This window comes from Oxyura jamaicensis, chromosome 1 (genome assembly GCF_011077185.1).
Source record: "Oxyura jamaicensis isolate SHBP4307 breed ruddy duck chromosome 1, BPBGC_Ojam_1.0, whole genome shotgun sequence".
Taxonomy (NCBI): Eukaryota; Metazoa; Chordata; class Aves; order Anseriformes; family Anatidae; genus Oxyura; species Oxyura jamaicensis.
Genome location: NC_048893.1, coordinates 115,108,318 through 115,136,305, shown reverse-complemented (window position 1 = coordinate 115,136,305; position 27,988 = coordinate 115,108,318). Strand labels below are relative to the sequence as shown.

General features: G+C 38.9%; 1 long non-coding RNA gene across 1 annotated transcript in view; it reads right to left on the bottom strand.

Moving 5' to 3' along the window:
• The window catches only part of LOC118160908, a 112,420-nt gene that overhangs the window by 40,207 nt on the left and 44,225 nt on the right, over positions 1 to 27,988 (bottom strand). The window lies entirely within an intron of this gene.

Sequence of the window (27,988 nt, the reverse complement as noted above, 5' to 3'; positions counted from 1 at the left end):
AGGAGAGGAGAGGAGAGGAGAGGAGAGGAGAGGAGAGGAGAGGAGAGAGCAAGGGCAAGGGCAAGGGAGAGGGGAAGGGGAAGGCAGGAATAGAAAACCAGCACTGCAGTTATCTGTTCCTTCTGATCAGGGTTTCAGTACAGAGGAGGAATTAGGCTGGGACTCTATGACCTGTAATGCTGGATGAGAAATGGCTGAATCATGCAGTAGTGTGAATTTTATGTGGGTCAGGCATGGGTGCGTAGCTGCATTTCTGTCCAGAAAGACAACGCACATGATAGGAAGTTCATGCTGGCTTTCTACCAGCTCTGGCAGGACTGATGATTGCTGCTCAGAAGCACAGCATGGCATGAATATATGCCATTGTGTGAAGTCTGTCGGTATGAACATGACCTCTTGATGTTGTTTCAGAAGATTTGAGTTCATTGAGTGCATTTATATTAGATCAATGCTTTGCATTATGTGGCCATGGCAGCTCTTCTAGATTAGCAGCCCTGAAGTCAGATCTACTGTGTAGTCAAACCATGGCTTGAATTGGCATAGGAAGAAAAGTTGTTTAAGGTCATGGTTGTGGCAGATTGCTGGATCTGTCTTGAGCAGCTTGTGTAACTGCTCCCCAAGCTCTACTGGCTCTAAGCATTGTGGTGTGTGTTTCTGTTACAGGATTTGTTTCTGAAAAGGGGAAAATAGATCAAGAAGTACAAAGTGAGCATGTTTACACAGGTTACCCTTCTTGTACTAACACTTCATCCAGCTATAGCAAGTGGTGAGGTTGTGGTTCAAGAAGGTTCTGCTCTCCAAGACCACATTTTATAAAGCAGAGAGCTCTATTTCAGAAACACTTCTGTCTTTAAAGAGAAAGCATTATTCATTAAAATCAAACTCACTGCTGTTGAGATGGAGCTTTCCTGGGACTTAATTATATCAGGTTTAAAAGGACAACAGCCAAGGATGTTAGGCTTTCCCTCCCATGAGAAAAAGTTCAATTTCCATAATTTTAGTGTCCCTTTAAAATTAAGGTCTGGGAAAAATACTTTGGAATAATAATTTTCTGTCTGGGAATTAGAAATAAGTATATCCAAATCCTTGCATGAGTAATGGAGGAAAATGGGTCAAAAAGTTCATAAATGGTTCTACTCTCCCATAAGGGCAGAGGACACTGGTTCCCTAGATTTTGTCTAATTTCTTCAGGGCAGAGGTCTTTCAGTCTAGGCAGTCCCTAGCCCTTCTTTGCAGAATGCAGAACTTCAGGGTGACCAGGGAAAGTAATTAGTGAAATATTTGAAGGCAGGCTACAATATTGGGCATACCGTCATAGGTATGTTTTTGGTAATATTTTTTCCACACACAGATATTTTTCCAATTACTATCAGTATCTTCATTTTGCCACCTCTGTCTGGATATATAACATGTACTAAAGATTCAAGGCTTATCCGTCAGACAAAGTTCCTTCCTTCCTGCATCAAACACAGCATGAAAGCAGGCCCCTATTTTGAAAAGTAATTTGCATCTATACAGCTGTAGAATAAGCTCCTTATTTAGTAGAAAAAATATCTTGAAATATTCCCAAAGTACATATTCTTTATTATTTTGGCAGAAAATCACTAAAATTACTTTTTAGAAGTCAAGCAGGACTAGTTTAGCAGATGTCTTCTAGTCATGCACCAGTGTTTAAGTTCAGAAACTTAATGTACCACATGAAAAGAGCAGTGGGAGGTGCTGGTGGCAGAAAGCATGGACTGGTACAGGCTGATGGATATAATTCCTCTAGGTCTGTGCTGAAAGCTGTAATTAAGGTTAAGGATCCTCTGATCAGCATGGATATGTATTACGTGCAGGTGAATCAAACACCAGGTCCTGCAAGAAGTCATTCTCTTACTTTGCTAAAAAAGTTCACATATATTGGGAACCCTTCCAGGATGGTATAAATCCATTCATCTTACAGTTTACAATCAGCTAGTCCTATGTCATTTTAAAAGTGCAGTGCAGCAAGGTCTGAGGACTAAGGAGTTCTAGTACACCACACATTGATTAAACCAGCTCCCTTGAATGTAGACAGGACCACTTTTAGTATCTTTGAAAATTCATTTTGAAATGACTGACTTAAAAAATCTGTATTTAAAAAAAAAAAAAAAAAGAAAAGAAAGCACAGACCTCCTTTGTCACTTTGTGGAGAAAAAATGTCAGCGAAGTCTGATTTAAAATGCAAATAGGAAATGTGCTCTACAGGATTCATGACCTCTTCTGTGTAGATGCTGGTGGAACTTAAGGAGAGATTTTTTTCTACTTTTAAAGTTGACACTTAAATAAAACTATCTAAATTGGTCACTTAATAAAGTGCTTTACTTTTTTCTTTCTTTCTTTCTTTTTTTTTTTTTTTTTTCCCCCTCCCAAACAGGCAAGGAAATTAAAAAAAAAACAACACTCCAAACTAAGAAACAAGTGCCACCAAACATATCTGAAACATTTGCAGTTCTATAACATCTGGAAATACGCATATATTTCACTCCAACATTTCGTAGAGTAATAGCATTCTGTAGTGAAAAACAAACAAACAAACAAAAACAGTTTTTCTTATTTAGTACAATGTTAGACCATAGTCACTTTTTAAAGAAAAATGATGTGATGCCATTTCAGTCAGGCTGCGGACAGATACTGCCTTCCATGTTGAACTCTGCTGTAGGAAAAAGATGCTTACCCTAGCTTGCCCTCAGATTCTTGTCTCTACCCTGCAGTCAGAGGCTATTGCTCTATTATCTGCCAGCACAGGCCCTTGTGAAAACTCCCTAGCTTGCTTCAGTCCAGGAGGGACTGGTTAGCTTAAAGAAATCAAGTGGCAGGTGTTTGTTCATAGGGGTCATTTTAAATAAATTGCTTAGGGAGCAATCAGACAAGCAGCTCTGCTAACAGATAAGAAAAAATTGGACATGAGCAGGGGTGATGACCTTACCACCAGCACAGCTGTTTGAAAGCAAATGTTTGTCTACATTATATGGGGTAGATGACAGGTTACCTTACCTGACTACAGTATAAATTGGATGTGAAATGGTGTGAATGGGGAAAAGAGAAAAGCTTGTTGTTATAGACTAAGTAATATAAATTCACTAGAAAATTCACTAGAAGTATTCACTCAAGTATTTGCCATATGCGTAGTTGTTATGAGAAACTTCACAGATTTTTCATTCTTTCTCTCTCTCTCTTTTTTTTTTTTTTTTAAAGAAGAGTTTTTCTTGAGTAATTGATCATGATAAAACATGTTTCAGTGGTTTCACATAGGTACTATTAAGCATGACTTCCCACATTTTGAAGGTAAATGGCATCTTGATAAAGAGTATTCAAGATTATATGCAGTGAGGAAACTTTCCATTGATCCAAGCCCCTTTAATGAAACTCAGTTGAAGTCAGAGGAGATAAGACAACAAAGAATATGACATTTGCTGTGTTTTACAGGAAATGTAAGCAATCCCAAAGACAAAAAAAAAAAACAACCAACCAACCAAAAAAAAAAAACACCCACAAAATGTCAATAGGCACATTTGACTAGTTCAGAGAATGGTGCAGGAGAAACATAAATATGTGTGGAAAATTTAACCATCTGCTTCAACTCTTGGATCTTAGATCGCCCCTTTTGATGCACCTCTATCTCGTAAGTTGAATGTGCCTGGTGCTGAGACCAACCAGCACAGAAAAGTCCATGTCTGTGCTTTTTCATGCTCTTGTATTCTCTAAAGCTATTATTATTATATATTACTATTATTAGAGTGGTCCATGGCTCTTTCCCAGGGAATGTTTGGGATAGTGCTAGCTGGTCTAAACTTCAATTGTATCAGGGACAACTCTACCCCAGCCTGGTAGATGTGCTTGTGTTGTGGTGTCCAGAAACATCTTCCACAGTTTAATAAACTAACATAGATTTCACTGGGTGTTTCACAGGGCCAGCCAGCATATGTGGCAGTGCTTTACCACAGGCCATTCTTATTTGAACTATATGACATGACACCTGATGCCTGGGAGTTTACCATTTTGCATTAAATTATGTATGTCTATAACATTATCTGGAAGCGAGGCAGGGCTGGTTTTCAGAGCTACAACCATAAAGGATATCTATACATACCCTGTTATGCTTGGTGTGGAATCTCAGCGCTCCACAAAAGCCTTGAGGGCAAGATTCTGCATCCTTCCTCATTTTCTTTAGAGGAAGGGTCTGAAAGCCCCTAGAACCCTTACTGTGATACTGACAGTACTTTGTCCTTTTGCCACTGGTACTTTGAATGAATTAGGAACTATATCCCCACATCAACCTCATTTTGAAGTAACTGGTAATGAAGCAATTTAGTTATTATTATCCCTAGGAACTTCACTGACCTCTGTGATACCTTCCTGACCTCTGTGATACCTCCTGTGCCACTGCACCTCACAAAAAAAGAATACTACTAATAATAAATATACCAGAATATATAGCCAACTAGTAAATGGCAGGGCTTAAGAAACCTTGGTGAATGATAACTGCTGGCAAAAGAGCCACCTAGAGTGATCTATAGATTGCTGCCAAGGTTTGCCCTCCTGAAAACTCAGAACCATTTAAAGAACAGGCATGGATGAATTCTGCCATCATTGTCTAGATTTTTGAAGCTGTGATTTCTGTTATCTCAAACATGCTGAAGGACATAGCACATGTTCAGCCCCATTTTATCCCACGGCTTGAAAAATCAAATGATAAAGAAGTTGTGCATCTGATACCTTAATAGGATCAAGTACTTCAAAAACAAAACCATTTTTCTCCTCAGGTATTCAAAAAGATTTTCCTCCATAGAAACTCCTTCTTTGTTCCCGTGTTTTAGTGTATAGAAAACAAGTGGTACTAAGGCTTGCTACCCATATTCACACAAATTCCATCTTGCTAGAGATCAAAGTACTACAGAAGAGGTGGAAGCTTAAAACTATCTATTCTCTTAGCATTAAAAGATGTCTTTTGTATTCAATTTCAACAGCTCTGGATGTGAGAAACAAAAGAATATATTTCTAAAAAATTATTCCCTATCAAAGTATAATTATAAACCAATTAAACCCTCCAGAAACTTGCTTTTTGCCTGTAAGAATTAACAACCCACAAAGATCTTTCACAAAGAAAAAACTTGAAAGCCTTTATATATATATATATATATACACACACGCACACACATACACATAAAACTTTAATATATATATATACACACACGCACACACAGACACATAAAACTTTAAATTATATTGCCTGGTTAACTAATCTGCTAGATGCATTAAATGTAATTTCAATTGCAGTCCCAGCTTCAGCAAGACAATAAAAGTGAACCAGTTCATTGAACTGAACAACAAAATCCTAAGTGAAAACATGCCTGGGGCAAAGGTAATTTACTTTATAACAATTTTTAAGTGTATGTGTTCAGTGCCAAAATTACCCATCTGCATTTTTCTATCAGTGTCTTTCTGGGTCCATTTTGAAATCTATTCCTTAGCTAAATATGATTTTATTTGATTTTATTTTTTAAGTTAAAACAAAATGGCAGTTCTAGTTATTTAGGAAAAAAAAAATCTTTTGGTCAGTAATATCAGGCAATGGGAAGTTAACACTAAGCATAGCAAACACATCCTGGGTACAATTGATTAAGTCTCAGGTAGGTTTTTTGAACAGCTCCATGGATCAATAGGATCTAAATTGAAAAGATGAAGCCCAGGAAGATCTCAGAAATCCTCTGAATACACAGCACTTGATGGTCACATCATCTTTTGATTCAGCAAACTTCTCCAATTGTTTATTTTCTGCAGTTAAATGAAATCTGATCTGCATGTGTGTATGGGGTCATGGTGGTAATGGTGGTGGTGCAGTGCTCATCACTCAGCATACTTATTTACTTATTTATTTGTGACTAGTCTCTGCAAAACAGCTTGAGAGGAATTTACAACTTCTCCAGATGATTCCACTGTGCAGATATCAAGTAAGTACCACCACTTCAGCTTTTTCCAGCTTTCAAAGTACTGCTCAGAAAATGGAGTATGCATACAGTTTTCCAGCTGATTTTGATAGTGCTTACATAGGTACATACCGATGGCCTTTGGACAGCACCAGATCCAGATTTTCAGTTTCTGTCTAAACATGTATAGGGGTAAACCCCTTCCTATCTATTGTTCTGCAGAATTGTGACAGGTTATAAATGAGGCACTGAAATGAGTAAAGGATTTCCATGCAGGGGTTAATTTAAGTACCTCCCTGCAATTGCATAAAACATCAGATAGGTAATCAAATGAAAGGAGGGCTTTATTAAAAATTTCAGACACCCACATGTAGCATGTGTATTATGCACGTGTGCCACACATGCAAGTGAAAGGCAGTTTTGTTGTGTTTGCTGCATATGCACAACAAACCTGACTCAAGCAGACATTTAATTAATGGGAATTCCACCTTAAAACACTGTTGAATTAAAGCAAGGTACAAAGTCATCAGAATCTCATTAACAACATAACCCACTGCTACTGTGGCACCAACAACATTGACCTAAGGACAGGACCACGCTATGCTGCAGGTCTGGACCTGACAGTAGGTCCATGCTGCTGCCTGAATTTCAGGTATCCCAAAAGGTTGGTGGGGAAGAGGGAGGGGAAACTCAGAAACTTGGCACAACTAAGAGGTCTTGATGTTATTCTGATCCTGATTTTAAAAAAGTGGAGAACGTTTATTGTTTGAGGACTAGTGGTTCAGCAGAGTTCCCTGAAACCTCCTCTATGGATCTGAGGCAGGGAATTTACATGGAGGTGAAAAGTTTTAAGAGGTTTTACCTCACCTTGAAGTAATATTATGAGCAATCATACAGTTAAGTTGTATGTCACAGTGTCTATCAGTTTTCTCTTCACACTAATTTCCAGTCTGCACTCTCCACCCAAAAGGCTGGGAGAATTGTCAGCGGGACCCTCTCCTCGCCTTTCCTTTCTGTAATGTCCGCAGTCTGCCGCAGTGCTTGAAGTTATTTTTACAGGGCTTTCTACAGCAGATGTTCCCAGCATTTTGCTTTCACTAACATTTTTCACTGCAAAGGGCAAGCTGTATCGATGAGGGCTTTCTCTGTCTAGGGTAAGAAAAACTCTCACACCAAAAAGATCACCTTGCCTCCTCCCAGATGTGGTGTTCTGTGCCATGAGAGAATTGGTGGATTTAGATTGTACCCATTTTTACTCTTGCACTGCTAATGTAGCAATTGACAGACTCTGTTTGCTATACCTGGCATTTGTGAACATTGTCATCCCCTGCAGGGCAGCATCTGAACCTTATCTCCACCACAGTCATCACCAAATCAAACCAATACTGCATTTTGTCAAATATGTTTGAGGTTTCATCAACTTCTGGCTTTCTCTGTCTGGCTTTTTCCAGGAGTGAATATGGAGAACTGGATGATATTGTGAATACAATTTCGCTTCTGTGAATAATTTTGGTTCATCTTAGTCCCTTTCCTGCTTCTGTGGATTATCTACACTGCTGGTAATAAGAAATAATAAAGCTGATAGGACCACATCTGGTTATTGCTCCTGTTTCTTGTTGAGTAATGGAAGACTCTTACAAGTTGTTTGTTACTAACAAGTCTCTTCCTCCTTCTGTGAGCTACTGCTTTTTTCTTTCTCTTGTCTTGCTTTTCTTCCTCTGTGGAGTATTTTTGCTTTTCACTAGTCTGAATGCATTTTCAGCAATGTTTTTTCTTTTGTAAGAAGTCCAACAAATGCTGCTCCTCCACACCCTGCCTCGCCTCCCAGGGACACCAGGTGAGATCATGCTTCCTCAGATTCATATTAGGCACAAGCATTTTCCCAAAGATTATGCACCAGATAAATCTCTCAATTTCAGCACATGGTTTATTGCTGAATATATTGTCTGCCTACACATGCAGGAACAGATAACCAGTGATTTATATTTTCATAATGACTACTGCAGTGATTCATTTACTCCACAGTATATTGATGTCAGGGCAAATCACTTATATAAAAGGGGAGAGAGATCAAGGAATGGATGACAATACAGAGCAACAAAAAAAAGACACGAGGCTAAAAAAAGCCTGGCTTGACCTGAATGCTTCCCATGACCTGAGGAAACTTTTGGCAAAAGACTTCTGTCATTCCTACTGCTTTTTGTCACCTTCTCATTGTTTTGCTTTCTGGATATGCTGCTCCACACAAGGATGTTGTTCATGCCCAGCAGAGCCCAACCTTCTTCCCCCGGGAGGTTGCTTCAAGTGCCAGCATAGCATGGAGTTTGGAGTTGTGCAATGTGTTCAGTGAAGTTCCTGCTTCAGAGGTATCTCTGGTCATGGCAGCTCCTGACCCCTGAGCAGAAAGCTAAAGGGACTTAGGGGAGCTGCTAACTGCAGGCATGTGGCTTGCCGAGTTGGCTTAGCTCAGAGCTGTGCTACAGGTCACTTTGGAATAAGTTGTTGGTAATGAAACCATGCATGTGAACAACATGCTTTAAATTTCAAAAGTCTATGTGAAGCCTTTCTTGGGGTTGAAAATTTGCTATATATTTTACAGGTGCATTTTACACAGCATCAATTGCTTCTTATTCTTGGGTTATATCAAGTGGTTGTTTTTCTCCAGATACTTTAAGTAACAAATATTTTCATGTTGGACATATGTTTAGCATTATTTGTGATTTCTTTCCATTCCTGAAGAAACCATGATGAGTTTAGTCATTTCAAATGAATTATTTTGGGTGATTCTGTAGCTAGATATGTTGAAGGACCTTTAAAAAGTCTACCACAGAAAGGCACTATTAAGGTACTTAGGACATTATGCAAAAAAAGCAGATAACAGACATATCTACCACACAAATATTAGTTAAAGCTGTTATTGCCATATATTTCATTAGTGCTATTTACAAGAGTAGCTAATTTGGTGCTGATCAGCTGTAGGCTGATAACTACATGAATTCTTGTGCAAGTGTGTGCACACTGGTATGCATCACGACTGGAAAATCCCGCATGTGTTAGGGAGTCAGAAGACAGCCACTTCTCCAAATAAAGGAAAACACACAGCAGATGCTCCAAAATTAAAATGTTGATAAATACCTGTTATGCACACTGAATTGAAAAACTCTTGGCAATAATAACATTTGTGAACACTAAATGTATTCACCAGTACTCTGAAAATAAAAAAAAAAAAAAAAAAAAGGAGGCTAAGCTTGTGAACAAATTGTTCAGTGTTCCTACTTTTAACCCTGGAATATTTGTTGATGGCTTTGTTGAAATCAGAGGGGGTATTTATATGTTAATACTGAATAGTTTAAAGAAGAGATAACATCAAAATGGTATATTCTGAAAGCATCTCCTATCATTAGTAGGAATAGTAATTTTCTCCCAATAACTTATTTCATAACTGCCTCCTTTATTTTTTTGGTTGTTTCACATGGTCTGAGATTTGATTTGATTCAGAAATACTTATTGACAGAAAGCATGTCACAGCCTGAATTTTTAAATTTTTATTCCAAAGGAAAATGCATCTTTTAGTCAATATAAAGCTATTGAATTAATGGAAATGTTTGGTGAGTGATTTTTGGTCAATGTGAAATATTTCCTTTAAGCATTTTCAAAAGGAAATATCTTGAGTTTTCTCATTTAATATTCCTTTTTGAAATGGATTTTTCCAACATTTAAAAAGGAAATTAAAGAAATAAACAATATTGGTTGGGTGGAAGGAAAAATTACAAAGCATAAATACTCACATCAGGTTGACCAAAGCCAGTTAATTTATTATTTTTATTTTTTGCCAGCAAGCCATCTCATCTGTAATTCACCTATCTTTAGTTACCTCAGCCATATAATAAAGAGGCTGCTCTTTGCCTCTCAAATTCCTGAGCTTGTTTTATGCCTGCTGGCAAGATGGTGGGGGACAGGTTTCATGTTTATCAACTTGCCACGTTGCACAACAGCAGATGTAGTCTTGATAGCAGACTGGGGAATACTTTCGCAGGAAGTCAGGCAGGTTTTGCACCACTATCTTGTCCTGGAAGATTTTCCTGAGGAAGAGATGCGTACTGCTGTCATCAAAGCTTCCCCTAATGAAGCCAACATACTCCCCTGGCTTGCATCAGAAACACCTTGGGGCAGGGCTGCTGCAGGTCTCTGGTAGATGATAGTTTGTTCTTGCCTGCATCCGGCTCTTCCCAGGTTTTCCATTGCTGGGCTCTGAATCTTGTCTATCCAAAGGACAAACTAGATGTATTATGTGAGTTCATGCAATTACCTATTAAAGCAAAAGTAGGCAACAGCAGACAAAAATCGTGAGCTTTTTCTGTTGCCAACCAAGCACTCTTTGTCTGCTGTGCTAGAATTTGAGTTCCCTTGTCTTTCTCCCATCTGATGAGCTACAGGACACAGGTAAGAAGGAAAGAGGGGTTCCAGTAAAACAGCACAATAAGTGGTGTTTGTTATTGTCTTGTCAGAGCTGGAAGGCGCAAGAAAGAAAACAGCATTGGGAACAGCTAAGTAGTGACTTTCAGCCTTCCAGAAAACAAAGCAAGAATTGCTCACACCAAACTAAAACAAACAAACAAAAAAAACCATATCAGATATAGTATTTTTAAAACCCGTGTATTGCCCTCACAGGTAAGAGCACTTCCATTGTGCAGCAAGAATTGAGCACAATATTGTTTCTGTAAGAAAGGGGGTTAAAATGTGGTTTAAATAGCTTGCAGGCAAGCACAAATAAGTAAAGGGCCCTCCTCAGGAACCACTGATGCGTGGAACTGGAATCCCCTAAATCACCTTTTGCTCACACTTCTTACCATGTTGCCTCCTACAGTAATGGGAGCACAGGGAAGGGAAGGCACAGATGAATCTGATGCAGTACAGAACTTACGTGTGCAAACAGAAATGAATCGACAGAACTTGGCAATACTATAAGCAAATCCAAATCCCAAAGCCTGAAATGGGGCCCCTCTAGTAGGCTTGTTTCCTGAACATTATCTCCTTCCCCCTCCAATCAGCAGCTGACAAGGACCAATAAATGCCAGTGTAACAGCTCTTTGGAGAGATGTATTGGCATCATTTTGCCCGTGGGAACTAGATGGAATTGCAGCATATCTGGACTGTTTATTTTCCCCACTTTTAAATATTCATGTGAATACTTCTGAAGTTTTCTTTTGCCCATTGCCTTGAATGAACGATAGCAAAAGTCATTTGGTGCTAATAATTCTGCCAAGAAAAAATAGTTTCCTTTTAGCCAGGATTCTGTTGTTTATAAACTGGCTGACAGAGAAGCACATCCATCTGTGAAATGTAGAAAAAGGCCATCTCCATTCTAAAGGGAATTTTCCCCTCTCTGAAATAATCAATGAACTGCATACAGGAAAATTGAAGTTGTAGGCAAAACAAGGGAGATCTGAGTCCAAACAGTGCTATCCCCTTCACCTCCCATGAAACAAAGTGAAGACGCTGTTCATGGACACTGGAGATTTTTGTTTTTCCTTGTTTGCAATATTTTCGAGCTCCAGTTTTTACCACTCCCTGCTTTTTTTCAGAGAATCTTCCAGCTTCCTCTCCCTTTTTTTCGCTCCAGTGTTTCCATTTGCTTCCCCTTCATGTCCCTAAAAATCATGAATCTGGGTATTTTCCCATGAGATTTCTCCGTCCCCTTATACTGCCAATCTCTTCCCCTCTACCACCATACAAGTCATGATTCATATCCACACATTTTCTAGTATGTGCCCGCTTTTTCCTTTGACAACATTTTTCCTGCTTTCATCCCCCCTGCAATCCATCCTTTGCATGTGTTCTCTCTGTGCACTTTTACAATTGCATGCCACTGCATCCCCTGTTAACTGCCATTCCTCACTTCATGTTGCCTCTCCTTGCTTCTCCTTACCTCTCCTTTGTTTTCCATACCATTTCTGAAAGGAGTATGGTCAAAGAAAAAACATGAGTTGTTTGTTTAACTTTTGGTATTTAGAGAACTCGATCCCTTTGCTTAACATTTTCTCTGCAAATTCCTCATTTACTCTCCACTGCCTCCTCTTCTCTCCTACCATATTGAAATTATGCATTGCTTCCCTTTGATCCATCCCCTCCAATTTAGCCTTACAGCCAAAGCATAACTCCTGGCTCTGTCTTTTCCACATGTTATAAACCTTCACGATCATCTTATGTAACTTCATAGAATCACAGAACCATAGACTATCCCAAGTTGGAAGGGTCCCACAAGGATCATTGAGTTCAACTCCTGGCTCCACACAGGACCACCCAAAAATCAGACCCTATGTCTGAGAGGGTTGTCCAAATGCTTCTTGAACTCCAGCAGCTCGGTGCCATGACCACTGCCCTGGGGAGCCTGTCCCAGTGCCCAACCACCCTCTGGGTGCAGAACCTTTCCCTGACACCCAGCCTGACCCTGTCCCCAGAGAGCAGAGCTCAGCGTCTGCCCCTCCGCTCCCCTCGTGAGGGATCTGCAGGCTGCCATGAGGCCTCCCCTCAGCCTGCTCTGCTCTGGGCTGAACAAACCAAGGGACCTCAGCTGCTCCTCATATGTCTTGTCCTCCAGACCCATCACCATCTTTGTAGCCCTTCTCTCTAACAGTCCTTATATTGTGGTGCCCAAAATTGGATGCAGTGCTTGAGGTGAGGCTGCACCAGCACCAGAGTAGAGCGGGACAGCTTGAAGACTCTTCTGACCCTTTACCTGTGTTCATTTGACTTCTACTTGGGGTTTAAAATGTGTTTTCAAATAAAGGACTTTACTCAGTGCTATCTATTTCTGATCACACTGACCATAACTTCTCCTTTTCTCTGTCCATGTAAAATTTATGACGGATTCATTTTGTTGCCTTAGGCTTACTGCAGCTGTCATGACTTTTACAGTCATTCTTCCAACCAGCCAGCTCTCAGTTTGGAATTGTAAAGTCAAGCCTGCATGCCAGCCACCCTGTCATGCCAGGTTTTGTTATCGTCTAGACACACTTCTTCTATTTTGTCCATTTTACCCAGGAGGACTTTTACCCAGGAGGAAATTTCAGAAACCTTGTTTGAATTCTCCTTTCCTGTGCGTGTCTGTAAAACAGAACGCCATTTACACTGCTGCTCTGTAAAGATCCTTAGAAGCTCCATTGCTTGTTGGTGTTTCATTACTATTTGCTGTTCACCCACCTGTTTGCATCTAACCACTCTCACTCCTATTGAAGGCAGTCTCTCTTCTTTTGTTTAGGGCCTGTCCTGTACCTTGCTCCATGGGAGCTTGGGCCATGACAGATGAAGGTTGATGTATGGCCAGTACAAACACTGAGGAGGTCTACTAAACATCGATAGCAATCGTATGAGTCTTTTCTATATCATTCTATATCTATATTCTATATTATCTATATCATTCAATTTTACAATTCTTGAAATAAATTTAAGACATTTGGGAACATAGCAAGAAGAGGATCCATGGTGACTTAATTTTGAACACATTTGAAACAACGGGAATTTTCAACAGGCAGTTCTGCTATCAACACTGCTGAAATCAGATGTAATTCAAGTATGACCAGTCAGAAGAAAATTCATTTTAATTGGTTACTTGATTAAAACTAATCTGAAGAATTAAATATTAATTAATGATGTGAGGAAATTTTAGATGCTTTCTCTTTAGAGACAAATCAGATAAAGTGCATACTTGCTCTGCTGATTATTTGAAAACAAACACTAATGCCCCCATCCTAAAAGTGAAATTCTTACTTTTTGAAGAGTTTATCTAGCTCAGATTTTTATTTTCTATCGTAAGTGTTCTTGGTAATGTCTAGATTGATTATAAAATAGGTGAAAACAATGAATAAATTCTGATTTTGATCAAATTTTGACCAAAATCTGAAGTTCTAATTACTTTCACACCTCTCTGATCGTACTTTCTTTGCAAAGAGACCAAGGTTTCAAATGTAGTATTAGCAGAATGAATGAAAGATCATCTAAAGGAAACAACTTGTTTAAATGTCTCAGTGGTAGAGAACATAGCATAGAACAGTAGAAAATGTGGAAATGCATCACTGTGTCTCTCTAATGCATCCTTTCAGCATATCAGCAACCCAGCAGGTTTAGTAGCCCTTGGTAGCCTTTAAAATGCGCCCCATCTGCCTGCCAATTGTGAATGCTACATGTCTTGCATGGAAGGCTGCTCTCAGAATATTGTTCTTGACGCATGTGAAACAAACACCCCTCTGATTTCACTTCTGTGCAAGAACCTCAGATGGCAAAAATACTGCCATGATGACAAGTACTTCCTCAAGGATAATCAGTGAGCAGCACCAGGACTATTTTTTCTGTTGTCTTCCTCACCTTGCAAGGAGTTAATACAACCTTGTCTAAAGTTTAAGGGAGATTACATAGCATAATGATGGTTTAGACAATATTAAAGTATTGCCAGGAGGAAACAACCAGAAGCAACATACACTGTCTTTCTTTGTTAACTCATATGGTTAACTAAGCTTAGTTTCCAAATCTATAACATCCTCCAAGAAAACGTCTAGATAATCCATTCAAAACAGAATGTTGATGGATGTTTCTTCAGTTAGCCAAGCACACTCCCCTGTTCTCTCCTATTTTCTGTTCAGTGGTGGTGTTCATTACAGCTAAGAGCGGGCTCAGAAACCTGCCTGCTCACTCTCATGTACCACTGCCATGTTCTATTAGACAGCCAAAACTGGATGGTATGTATGTTTACAGGATCCTCAGGGCTTAGACACAGACCTCAGATGATCACTGCCCCCTAGCTAGACCTACTCCTCTGCAGGGGAAGAGCTCATTTCTCCTGGCCATCACTGGGTATTTTAGCTGAAGGGAAGACCTGTTCTTCCCCTCTCATGTTCTGTGGCAGGAGGACAAGGGACTAGCTTTAGCAGGTGAACTTTAAATATAGTTTCTTTGGTGTAGAGAGAGAGAAAAAAAAAGTAAATGAGAATTATTATTATTATTATTATTACTATTATTATTTATAGCTATATATCCTTTTTGTAGTTTGAGATAGTACCTATACCATTCAACTGAAAACCTGTCTGGCAGTTTTCACTTCTGTCAAATGGGAACTGATCCTCTAACAAAGTCTGGCTGCAGAAATGCTTTTCCCAAAAAGGAAACTGAGCTGGAGATGAGTGTTTTCTCCCACTCTTTTTCTTCCTCAGCTTCCTTTCAGACTTAAATGTCCCCTTGAGGGTTTATTACAATTCATAAACTAGATACTTAAAGAAGATCTCAGGTTTTAATACTTCCCACAAAGGATGGTTGATTTCTAGAAATTCTCTGGAAATGCTCATGTCCCTCAGGCATACTGATAGGAGTTACTACCTGTTTAGACAGTAAACAAACCATTTACTAACGTGAAAGCAACATCTAGGAAATGACCTGATACCTGGCTGCAGTATAAACATCTGTTATCTGTTATCCATGAAATTCTCCCTACAGCCAATTAAGAAAGATTTTTTAGATTTTTTTTTTTTTTTTTTTACTTTTATAGCAATATGTGCACCTTTATAACCTGTGCAATGATACACACACTTTGCACAGATATATTGAATAGAACTAGAAACATGGTTTCTTGCTAAGTCATGGTGTAGACTGGATATAACAGTGAAGTAATAAAACCTTGTGCAAAGCTTGACTGTGTCAAGTGACTTTTAAATGGTTTTCCAGGCAGAAGACAATCAAGCTGAAGTGCATTAATGTACCCTGAAGGATTCCACATGGAGGCAACAATCTCCAGCGATTAAAATTGTTTTGAAATGGCCCAATTATGTAGCTTTAAAAAATAATAGTATTGTTTGGGTTGTTTAGCAGATCTTCCAAACATACATATATGTTTTTAATGGCCAGCAGTAGTAACTGTATTGCTTAGAAGTTACTGAGGTCTTAGATCAATCAACAAAAACAGTCTGTAACCTTAGTGTTTATTGATTTCATTACTTTTTCCCAGAAACAACAACAACAACAACACACCACCATCATCACCACCACCACCACCACCAAGAATTATTGCTGTTACAAAAGCCAGCTATTCACTGTTTAGTATGTACACCATTTTACCATTCACAAAATAATTGCTTTGATCTAGAACTCATCACTTTCAGTGTCACATTTTAAACTAAAATATGTAGCTATTCTTTCTCATCGCTTTTGTACAAAAGGTTAGGGATGGCATTCCTGGGATTAAGTTATGAATACAAAGATCACCTTGAAAGAAAAGAATGGGGATGTTGATATTATATGTCTGCAGAAAAGTCTGGGAAATTTAGAGTGCAATGACAATAAAACATACTGTCAAATGGATAGAAAGCTCTTTTTTAATGGCTGAAATGAATAAGAAATCACAGTATTTTCTTATACTGGTATAGCTAAGAAATAGGAAGGAAGTGGTAAGGAGATGAGTAGGGCAACATGTAGGACAAAACACTTATTGGCTTAAATGGTGAAACTTTCTGTTATACATTGGTTGCTCTTCCTTAGGTGAGTGCTCCTGAATTCTCCTATACCATTCACCTACACTCAACCTTATGAGAATCCTTATAGGGTTATTTTTTCCCAGGAATGATCAATAAAGCATTGTGCATAAGCAGATCTCCCAGAGCAAGAGCATACAAGCCCTTTTTTGAACAGAGAGCAGCTGGCTACAGCAAAATAAGACCTACCATCAAAGGCCACAGTACCTAGCCATGCTTATGAAGCACGTAACACATCAAAGTGTCATCACTTTGAAGCAGTTTGTCCATATGGCAGTGTGCATACCATCCTGGGAGACCCAAATGCAAACAAGTATGATTGTCCAACAGCAGAGACTTCTACCTGACAGGACATGTAAGGGATATTTCTTGCATTGTATACTCAAGTTTCAGTTACATTTCAGGCACTGCACATTCAGGGCCTAAAACCCTTCCCAGCTGATCTGATAGCTACAGAGGTATTTTTTTTCTCCTTTTCAGTCAGCTTGTATACAGAAGTAATATAAAAATAATAAGCATTTATTTGCAACATCTGGACAAGAGGATTCCAGCTACATTCCTAAAGAATTGCTTCATTCACTCACAAAAACCAGTGATAAAGTATGATTGTAAGCAGTTATTTCTAGTGTAGAACTTACAGAACAATTAGGTCTGTTGAGCTGTTAAGGTCTGATGAATCTATTATGTCACAAATGAATTTGTGCAAATATCTGAATCTTCATGAAGTGAAGAACTGTGGGAAAAATGGATTTTAAATTTACCCTTTTTTTTGTTTTGTTTTGTTTTCATGCTTCAGCAGAGCAACCTTTAAAAAATTTTTATCCAAGTCCAGCAAGGTATTTGCCTTTGAATCAAATGAACTGGTTTTGTTTCTTTGCTTTACATTTTTTCACCCTTCTGAATGTTATTTCAGAGTAATTTTCAAACTGAAACGTCAATGCAAAATTCTAGATCAATGCATGACTATTTCAACAATTAAACCAACAACAACAACAACAACAAATGCAGTAGTTTTAGCCAAAGTAGTTGGAGAAATTTGATAAATTACATATGTATATTTTAGGTGAAGGAAGTAGCATCATCCTGTTGTTTTAATAGATACAACAATAAAGTTATATTAAAAAGATACTACTAATGAAACTGGTACCTTTTCCTTGTTTTATATTCCTTAAGATTTTTTATTATTATTATTATTATTATTATTATTTTTCCTGCTGTTGTGTTTCAGAATTAGAACTAGGTGGTTTGTAAATCAATGGGATTCCTTACTGAAGTCTTATTAGTTTGCTTTTTGCCACTCCTATTTTCTTTGCCTGTCTTCAGCCAATTACTGTTTAAACATTTCCAAGGAGAAATTAGTGACCACTAGGATTATGAATAGGACTACCTCTACTAAGTAAGCAGTATGATACTGGAGAAAAAATAATACAGACTCGGTCGATGACATTGCAGTTGCAACAACCTTCCAACTTTTTAAATATTCTATCTATAAATCAGTCTAAGATTCAATTGTAAGCAGTCAAGTTGCCTTGACTGCAACTTGACTGCTTAGACAGACATGAAGATGGAGAGGATAGGTTCTTCTTCAGCTATTAATACTGAAGGACACAACTCCCGTAACAGCCAAGCCTCTGTTTTTATTTGATGTACAGCTTTTTAATATAGTATACTTCCAAAAGACTGCCTGACAAGTGGTAAATATGATCATTTTGAGATGAGACTAATAACAAGAGATTTTCAGGCCTATCTCTCATAAGAAAAAAATTAATAAGGCACTAAGTACATCTGCAGTCAGTTCTCTTCTATGAATGCTAATTATATTCTCAATGAATTAATTATAATTCCTATGGACTATAGTGATATTGTTTTGAGAAATTATCTCCCAGGTCAGATGAAAAGGTTTGACTTCGTGTGACACACCAGAGCGATTTGTTCTCCACTGTGACATTAGTATTCCTTAGCAGGAACTTCCTGAAGAATTATAAACAAATTAAACTGAGAAAGGGTCCCCTCTCTGCTGAATTCTTCATTTAAAACATTGTACAGGGAATCTCCTCCACAGTCTGTCGTGTATAACTGAACAATGTAACAGACATTTTCTTCTCCACAGAACGCCTTCCAGGCTGCATCACAGCATGCGTTCTCTGAGCGTACCTTTCCGTGATAGGGTTACACCGGCAACAAATTGAGATGGGGGTGCAGGTGGGAGTTATCAGTGGAGTTGCACCTGCTTAGCCTGGCTCTGAAATTCCCTCTGATGTGTTACAGCCTTTGTATGCATGGTATCTGTGGCAACTACATATTGTGTAGGAAAAAGCATGGAGTGCAAAACACTATGGAGTTCTTCATTGCTGCCTTAGAGGAAAGATTCTGGGGAGCTGGGGCACAAGATTTCAGATGGTCTCCAGTTCTGCAGAAAGCAAAAGGAAGGCAGTGAGATCTCCTGGGTTGCACCTGTCTTCCTCCCAGCTTCCCAGGACTTGAAGCTGATGGAGCACCTTAAATCTGGCTCCCGAGAGCTGAACGGGGATTTAGGCTGCTTGCAAAGTTCTCTGTGGCTTTACAGTGGGTGACTCCAGAGTCTTGTAGGAAGGACCTGAGCTATCTTGTGTGTGTGATGTTGGTTTTGTGGTATAATGAGAAACCAGACGGGGTACATGGAGAAGGCTGGAACAGACAAAGAATCCTAGCACCCACTCACAGCAAGTTCATCCACAAGAGCTTTCTAAGGTTTTGGAGAAGCCAGAGCTACCAGCTACACTGGCCACTAGGGAGGCTCAAAGGGATGCTCTAACAGAGCATTAGTATGACAGGTTAGTGAATCTGGCCTTGAAACTGCTTTTGCTTACATGCCTTACTGCTTCTTACCTTGCAACTCACATGAGAGGGCAATAAGCAGTCCTGTCATTAATTTTTTATTCTCTGATTCCTATTTCAGAAAAGAAAACTTAAGGTCTGTTAGAGGGTCTCTGAATTAATCCAAATCAGTCTCTGAGTTGGACCCTTTTAGGACAGAGCACCACACTGCTTCTCATGGCACTGGCTCTGGCCATCAAGTCCACTCCCACCCTTTCTCCTCTGTAGGCTATATAGGCTATTTTCAACAGCTCAGTTGATAACCTGGAAAGAAGTGAAAGATTTGTGATGGAGATAGGGAGATGTGAAGGAGATAGTTTTCTTCTACACATATCCCAGATTTAGGAGGCCTGGGAAGGCCTCAGGAAGACAATGAACATATTAACTTCAGAACAAAATGCAAAGCTCATTTGATCTGATTCAACTTCCCCATGAAAGAGTGCTCAAAGCAAAATTAGATGGAAGATAGAAGGAAAAAAATGAAATAAAAAATGCCAATGGAAAATAATTGCTTTTCATGTTGCAAGGTATTAAGAGTGAACTGGGAAATCTGGGTGTGTGCCTCTGTGCCAAGAGACAAGAAGGAGACAAAAACAGGCCCTAAAGCTGTAAGAGAAGTGACTGCATCTGGGAGATTCTGTACACAGAGCGCAGCTGTGCGTGACTGCAGTGCTCAGAGGAATCAGCGTGTTCTGTACATCCTTCAGTTATGACATTGTTTAAAACAAAAGATGAGAGGAAGAAAAAATCCACTGTTGTAGCATCCTTTCACTGTCAGATGTAGGAGGTGACTTGCCTGCCACAGGGATAATCTGCTCCGGTGTCCTTTTCCAGGTCCAGTATCCCAGAAAAAGCTGGCACAGCCCTGCCTGGACACCCATGGATATGAGGTATGTGCGGAACGCACAGTGGGAGGTGGAAGTGAAGGGGATGGGCCCACGACACAGCAGTTTTTGTGCTCCTCCTCTTCTCTGCCAAGCAGTGAGTTGAGTGCTCATCAGAGCCGAAGGAAGTCTGGGTAAGAGCGCTCATTGTGCCCTCGTAGCCATCCACAAAGCCACGCACTGTAGTGCTGCCAGTCTCAATGTCTCTTGAAAAGGAAGCAAACAAGCATGTGCTCATTAAACCCATGTTCTGGCTTTCTCTTCTTTCTCACTGTGTTAAAAGAAGCCTATGTTCTTCACAGCCTGAAACCCAGGGTCTTTTCTTTTGAGGATTCCCAGATTCAATAGCTTAATTTTAGTTCCACCTTCTAATTTGCATTCTTTATGTCAGCTGCTAAGAAGTAAGTGAAATTATTTGAATTTGTGCAGATTTACAATTGGTAATTGTACTGCCAATGATTTTCTATCTTGTATTTTTTAAGAGACATCAAAACTTGTGATAGATATAAGATCCTCAATACTTAAAAGAAGGGAAAGAAGGAAGGAGCAAAAAAGCCAATAAACCTAAGTGGAAAAATCATCTATTGCAATCAGCTGTGTTATCTAACACTGTGTCTGCCAAAAAAAGAAAGTGAAAAAAAAAAAAAAAAAAAAAAGAAAGAAATATCAACCTTCTCCTTCTCTGTAGGTGGCTGTATGTATATTGCAATAAAAATATATGATGCTGTCTGAACCAGCTCAGAGAATGACATGAAGTGACATCACTCTGTTAATGGCAAAACCTGGGGGAGAGGGGAAAGCCCTTGTTCCCATAGTAACCAGTGAGCCATTAAAAAGATACACACCTCTAACATCTGAATTTAAAAAAAAAATGCTTCTAACTCAACACATATTATTTAATACGAGCCATTTTTTCCCTGACTATTATAATGTTGGGTGGGTTACGTTCACTGCTGCAAGAGTTTTGTATTATTCACCTTCAGCAGCTGCCACAGAGAAGCAGAGAACACTCTTTTGAGTTAAACAACTCATAAACAGCTTATCGCTAGAATGCAGTCCCTCTCCAGTAGGTGGCTACCCCCAAGTCTTATAATAATTTGTTCCCCCCACCCCTCCGCCCTGTCTTATAATAATTTGAAGAAGGTGCTCAGAAGACAAAGAACCTTAAAATAAAAAGATAAAAAAATACAAAATAAAAAAAGGTATTACTCTAAATCCAGTTTTTGTACCAGCCTGACTATATGTACTAGAAGTGCAAGTATTTAAGGAAAAATCATAATAAATGTAACATGGATGTAAGCTGTATCTAGGTCTAGTACAAGCACAGCATCTTCCTCTTTCTATAATAAAATAAGTTATGCTGATATAAGCACTCATGTAACTGTATTTACCCTGTGCATTGGTATGTGTGTGTGGGATTTGTACTTCCGTAATTATATTAGTGTGTGTAGCAGTCTGTGTAAAGATAAGTTCTTAAAATTATGTTCAGGAGTCACATTTTCCCCTTGAAACCTCCTGCCTTTGTTTGCTGTTATATAACCTCATTTTGCTTTGCTTTGAAATATTTTCTCTTCTCTGTTGCTGTTGGAAGTACCCACGCAAACCAAGAGGGGAAATGGGCTATAAACGGAACAAATGAAACTGAGTATTGACTTAAATTGGTTTTGGTCTGGTTCCAAATGTTGCCAAACACACAAGATAAATACACAGAGTGTGGAGAAAAACTGTCCCCTCTCTCACTCGTTTATAATGCTAGTAAGTGTAGATGCCAGTTACAAACACTGTAAGTGGGAAAAAAATGGTTACCAGTACTCCTTATAATGCTAACACATGCAGACTGTTTATGGTTATGATGTATATATATATATATATTTTTAATATAAATACTTTAGAGGACCTGGGGAGTGTAAAAAGTAAGAGGACATTATCTATCTCAAATACTTCCTCAATTTTTCTATTTTTATCATCTTTTGTTGTTGTTGTTGAACATCTTTTAATTTTCATGTCATTCAGGCCTGAAATTTTACAATTATGTTTTATTGATAAACAAAAGTTGATTTTATGGTAGTTCCTATAGCCTTCACTGAACACTGGATCTTGTTATAGAAAGTTGCTACTCCACATGCATACACACACAAATAAAGGGTATCCTTTTCCCAGCAAATTTACTGGCAGGTACAAGACAAGTGTTAGAAATGAAATATGATTAACACTTCATAAATAGGCAACTGGGAGAAAGATGCAATGGCGTATCCAAAATCACATGGCAGAGCTGTGGCAGAGCTTGATAACAAACCACTTGACTGAGACCCTATCCTGTGCCTAAATAGCAAGGTCCTCCTGCTCCCTCATCATGGGCCATGCCTTCTCCTTTGCACCACAGGCATATGTCTGGCTTTCCAATTTTCTTTTAGGGTGTTCTCTGTTAGGGCAGCTTCTTTTACAGCATTTTAGGTAGCTCGTCTTTGAATTCCATCCCAACCTTGCATCTCAGCCTTCTTGTCTCAGCCCTCGAGCAGTGCCAATCTCTTTGTCTCTACCTGTCCTGGCCCCAGGTCATCCCTCATAGATAGCAGCTGCTAACAGCATCTCTCCTGTTCCTTGCTTTCATGGTGGCATTCCCTGTTCACAGGAACTCTGAACCACTGTTTGTAGCTAAAAATCGCCTTCATTGTTAAGACACAACAAAAACGTCTCCTTGTCCACCGTGTCACCATATTGTGCCCTGCTCCTTCAGCTTTGCTACTAATGCTAGATTTGCCTGTCTGTGTATGTCCTTTATCCACAATTGTCTTTAGTGCATATGTAGGCAATAGGCATGAAGTGCATAAATCAGGTGTTGCTGCTGTCAATACGTTTAATTTTATTGAGAAAGGAGCACATCATGGTGCCAGCTTCGCTGCCAGACTTTCTGGTCATGGGAGAGAATCAGTTATAATGAGGAAACTGCACATTTATAACAGACAATCTGAATACAGCCCTTTAGACTTTCTTCAGCCTCGGCTTTATGGATGGATTGGCTGACAAAACCTGACCCACAAGGTCATTTACTCCTTCGCAAACCTTCTCAAGAACCATTTTTACTGAGGTACCTGGAGGAAATTAGCCATTTTACAATGGGAAAGGGCAGAAGAGTCACTGATGCAACCTTAGTCTGAAGAGAGAATTTTTAAGGACGCTTCCCTATACTGTCTTCAAAAAATGTGAGATCTCAAGGTAGGATATGTCTATAGCTCTGTTGAAAAACAGTGCCAATAGCTGTTACTGGAATACTATCATTACCAAAAAAATAACCAGGGTAATATTTAGGACTACATTAACAAAGATCCACATGAGTGACATTTGCTAAACAAGCTATTTATGCAATCCTATATCACAAGGGTCAGACTCATAAAGTACTTGGGAGACTAAGAAGGCCTGAAAATTCCTAAATGCATTGGCAAATTTGGACCCTAGTTTACATTTTTGTACTTGATATGTATTCTAGAAATATTCCCTTACTGTTTTAATGGATCTGGGAGCAAATGAATTTAGAAAAAAAAATTCAAATAGACTTTTCTGAATCAATATTGCAGCATTTCACATTCTTGATAATTTGAATCGTAGTACTGGAGCAATATTCAGCTGCTGTAAATTGATATGGCTGCAGTGAAACCAATAATGTTACACTAATTTATTCCATCTGAGGATGTGATTTTTACAGCACATCCCTGACCTTACTTAATTGTTATTATTGTGTTGCTATTTTATTTTTTATTTTTTTTTAATAAATGGGAAAAAAGGCAGACTTCTGTATTTGTTGAGAGAATGAAGAGATTACTTCTGAAAATAAACTGAAGGTACCAGTAGCAAAACCAGGAAAGTTGTCAGTCAATATTTTGTGGGGAAAATAGCTCAATCAGAAAACAGAAACAGGGAAGCAGTGCATTGTCCTCCTTTCTTTTTCTTTCTCTAAGATAGAATGCTGAGTTATGGGAACAGGTAGGAGACATTAAAAAAACAAACAAACAAACAAAAACAGTATGATATAGCCTCATTCAAGTGTACTAAAACTGCAAATGCATACACATCCCAGTGAGTTTTATTTGTGGTATCTAAAACTTCACCTGATTAGACAGAGAATTTCAGGGAAGAGAGAGGGCAAATGTACAGGGCTCCTTCTTCTGGCACACACATGCAACTTGGCAACTTCTTGCTGAGAAACTTTTGACCTTGTTCACATGTTTCTAGGCCAGAGGTGTCAGTGGCCCTGCATTGAGTGAATCTCACTGACACCTGAGGGCAAATTTATGCTTTGTTTCCACTGCATCCTATGAAAATTAATTCTCCAGTCTAGTGTGAAAAGGAATTTTTTTGCTTTCAAACTGCTGGTTGATAATTTCATTATCAGTCCACCTGCTGTTGTAAGGTGAAAAAGAGTGAATAAATCATTAGCTATTCAACATCTCTACCTCAGCCATATTCCCCCTTTGTCATGTATTATGTATTCCATTATCTATTACCTGTCATCTAAACTATCCACTCTCCTTGTAACAAAACAGGTCTCCAAGTTTTGTCTTCTTTCCTCTGTAACTTGGTTCCAGCATATCCTTTAGAGATGGGGTGAGGCGAACAATGCATACATAATGCACAGTAATAATTTACAGTATCATAATGTCATTTGATTTTTTCTCTTCTTTCCATAGTATTCTTAATAGCCTTTGTTTCTTAGATAGTTCCTGAGCATTGAACCCCTGTACTCAAAGTATTCAAGGAATTTTGGAAGACTCCATCTATTCTTCTTAAGTAACATTAGACAATCTACCACCTGTCTGTCTCCGTATAATAGCCTGTACATACATTCATGCCTATACATACACATGTATATCTGTATTACCTGTCTCCCTATAAGCAGAACATTACCCGTCTTCAACACTTTGCAATTACTAATATGGAAGTAAATAGAAAAATGTATTACCTTTTGAAATACTTAATGTTCAACTTTAGGTTAGTCTTTTCTGAATAATTTTGTATCAGCTAATGTTATCAGTGTCCTTCTTTCTGCTTCCTGAAACATTTCTGAATATGCTGAGGAGCCCAGATCCCATCTATTAGTAGTACCATGAGTGACAGCATTATGCTGTGAGGACTGACAATTATTCTCATCATTTGTTTGTTTATTTTTTTTCTCCCTCTTTTTTTTTTTTTTTTTAAAGAAAATAGTAATTGATCATGTATTATGCATTAAACTGTTATTATCTCAGCCCCTAAGTTTTTATCTTTTGCTTTTCTGATTTTCTTCCCCCATCCTGCTGGGGCAATGGGAAGTGAGTGAGTGGCTGTGTGGTGCTTAGCTGCCCGCTGGGGTTAAACCACAGCAGGTACCAGAACTAACTTAGCCCTTAGTAGTTCAGTAATTTACAGAATTTATTTTAGGACTGCCTGATGCACAGAATTTGATCTTCTCATCTTCTCTCTCTCTCTCTCTCTTTTTTTTTTTTTTTTTTTAAATCATATGCCCAAACTTATTTTAATCCATTTTAATTGCATAAAATGTGTGTGTACTATCTAGCACTATGGTCAAGGGAGACTGATAGGCACTTCAAGGGAAAAAATCTTCTTACTTTTAAAAAATATTGGTCTCTTCATATGATCTTTCTCTCCCTCTCTCTCAGATGCTTAGCTGATAAGCTCAGTCCAGTTTCCTAACCTTCAGACAGCAACAGCCAAATGAATGCCACCCTAACATCTTGATTCATCACGTTGTTCTAAAACCTCTTTTATGGACACTTTAATTTGAAGAAGTGCCTCCTTTGTTCTTACGTATGTCAAGAATCACTCTACCCAGGAGGTATTGAACCATATTGATGATAAGCTTAGTGTATGTAAAAACATTCTCAGCTTTTTGGGACCTCAAGTATTTCACTGTATTTTTCTTCCTTTAAAGATATTGTCCCCCTTGTGATGCAATTCTCTGGAAAAAAACCACCTTTTCTAAAATGATTGCTTATTTCCTGCCTTCTCACTTTTCATTCCCTCTCTTGCTTTATGTATAGACTGCTAATGTCCTTTGATAATGATAATACTGCCATGCACTGCTGCAGTTAGCCTTAAATTGAAGTCACCTTATTTTTCCACCTTGCCCTGGCTGCAGTAGTACATTTACCTTTTCTATCATGCTTCTCACTGGGAATGTTTGCCCATTAGTTCCAAATGATTTTCAGTGTGAAAACAACTATTCCAGATTCTACCTCATTTTCCCCTTTCTCACACACAAGCATGCCCATAACCAGGACTCATTAATGGTGGCTAAAATGAGTATTTTCCCTATGAGATCAATGAAATAGTGAGACACCTTAGGCTGAGGGAAATGGGTTTCTTCAAGAAGCAACCTTGCAAGAGATGTGGGTTATTTCGCACAAAAAGTGGGAATGTACTAATCTGGTTTGTTGGTGACATCGTAGGTGCAGACAGGGCATTCAGAATTTTTTACAGGTAGAATTCAAGGACAGAGTGTAGAAACTGGTTTAGTTTCACAGCACACAGTGTAAAATAAGATATATATGGACATATTAGTTATAAGAACCCCTGCTGTTTAGGTGCCCCTCTACTGAGATGGCAGAGAAGGAGAAAGGCCAAGATAAACACAGGTAACATCATATATAGGCTGTCAACATGACAGAAAAGGCAAAATCCCTGGAATCCCAGGTTGTGTTAGGCAAGTTATCTCCTGCAGAGAGAAGAGTGCACACATACACCACTGGCAGTTATAGTTTGATCACCCAGGATCAAAAATGATTGCATAAAAGCAGAATGTAAGATTGACAAGAGCTCCTGAGATGGTTAGGAAAGTGGAAAGCATATTATATGAAGGGATACTAGAAGAGCCTGTCTGGATCAATTTACCTGAATGGAGGTGAGAAGAAGCATGGCTTCTGCTGACAAATACCTCAGTGGGGTGAATGTTAAATACAGATAAAGCTATTTTGCCGAGGCAGCAGAGCAAATAGGGCACCTGCCATGTGTGAGAAAATGGAGACCGAATCTCTGATGGAAGTCTGCTAGCTGATGGGCAGGTAAGCCTTTGGGGACTTCCATCTAGAATACCATGGCAAATAAAATACCCTTTTCTGAGAGCATGCAAAGTATTTTTCATCATGTTGTACTTGCAGTAACCCCATGCACAGAGGTAGGTTAGCCCTCAGATTTGAAATGGGGGAGATGATAACAAACCTTTTTTTCCTTCTGCAACTTGAGCAGAAAGCCATGGAGCCACTCTGGCTATGTAACAACCGAGGACCAAAGCATGGAGGCTTCGGGTACCTCCAAGCTTCTCCTTCTGGCTCACTGGATGTCCTCAGACCCAACTTGCTGTTTTGCTGGGCTCTGTTCTCCATAGTGGTAAAATGGAGGTAATGATACTGATGGCTCCTGTAGAGCAGTTTGAGACCTGCCAGCAAGCAGGGCTAAGTAGCAGCAAGGTGCTATTCTCATTTCCAGAGACTTCAAAGGAAAGCAGAATCTGCCTTTCCAGCCATCAGGCAAAACAAAGGTGTGTGGGTGGGTGAGAATAAGGACTGAGAGTAAAAAAGGCCACACCACCTACACAGCTGAAGGCAAAAACCAAGTATTATTCAGTTTTTATAGAGAGGATATAAGTTAAAGATAATCTTTATGTACTTTTTAATAATTCACATTTCTGTGCATGAGTGATGATGATTTGAAATTAATACATTTCCTGACAGCAGGGACTGTAACTCCCTGCTCTTTTTGCTGACATTTTCATCTGATCATTGCTTTT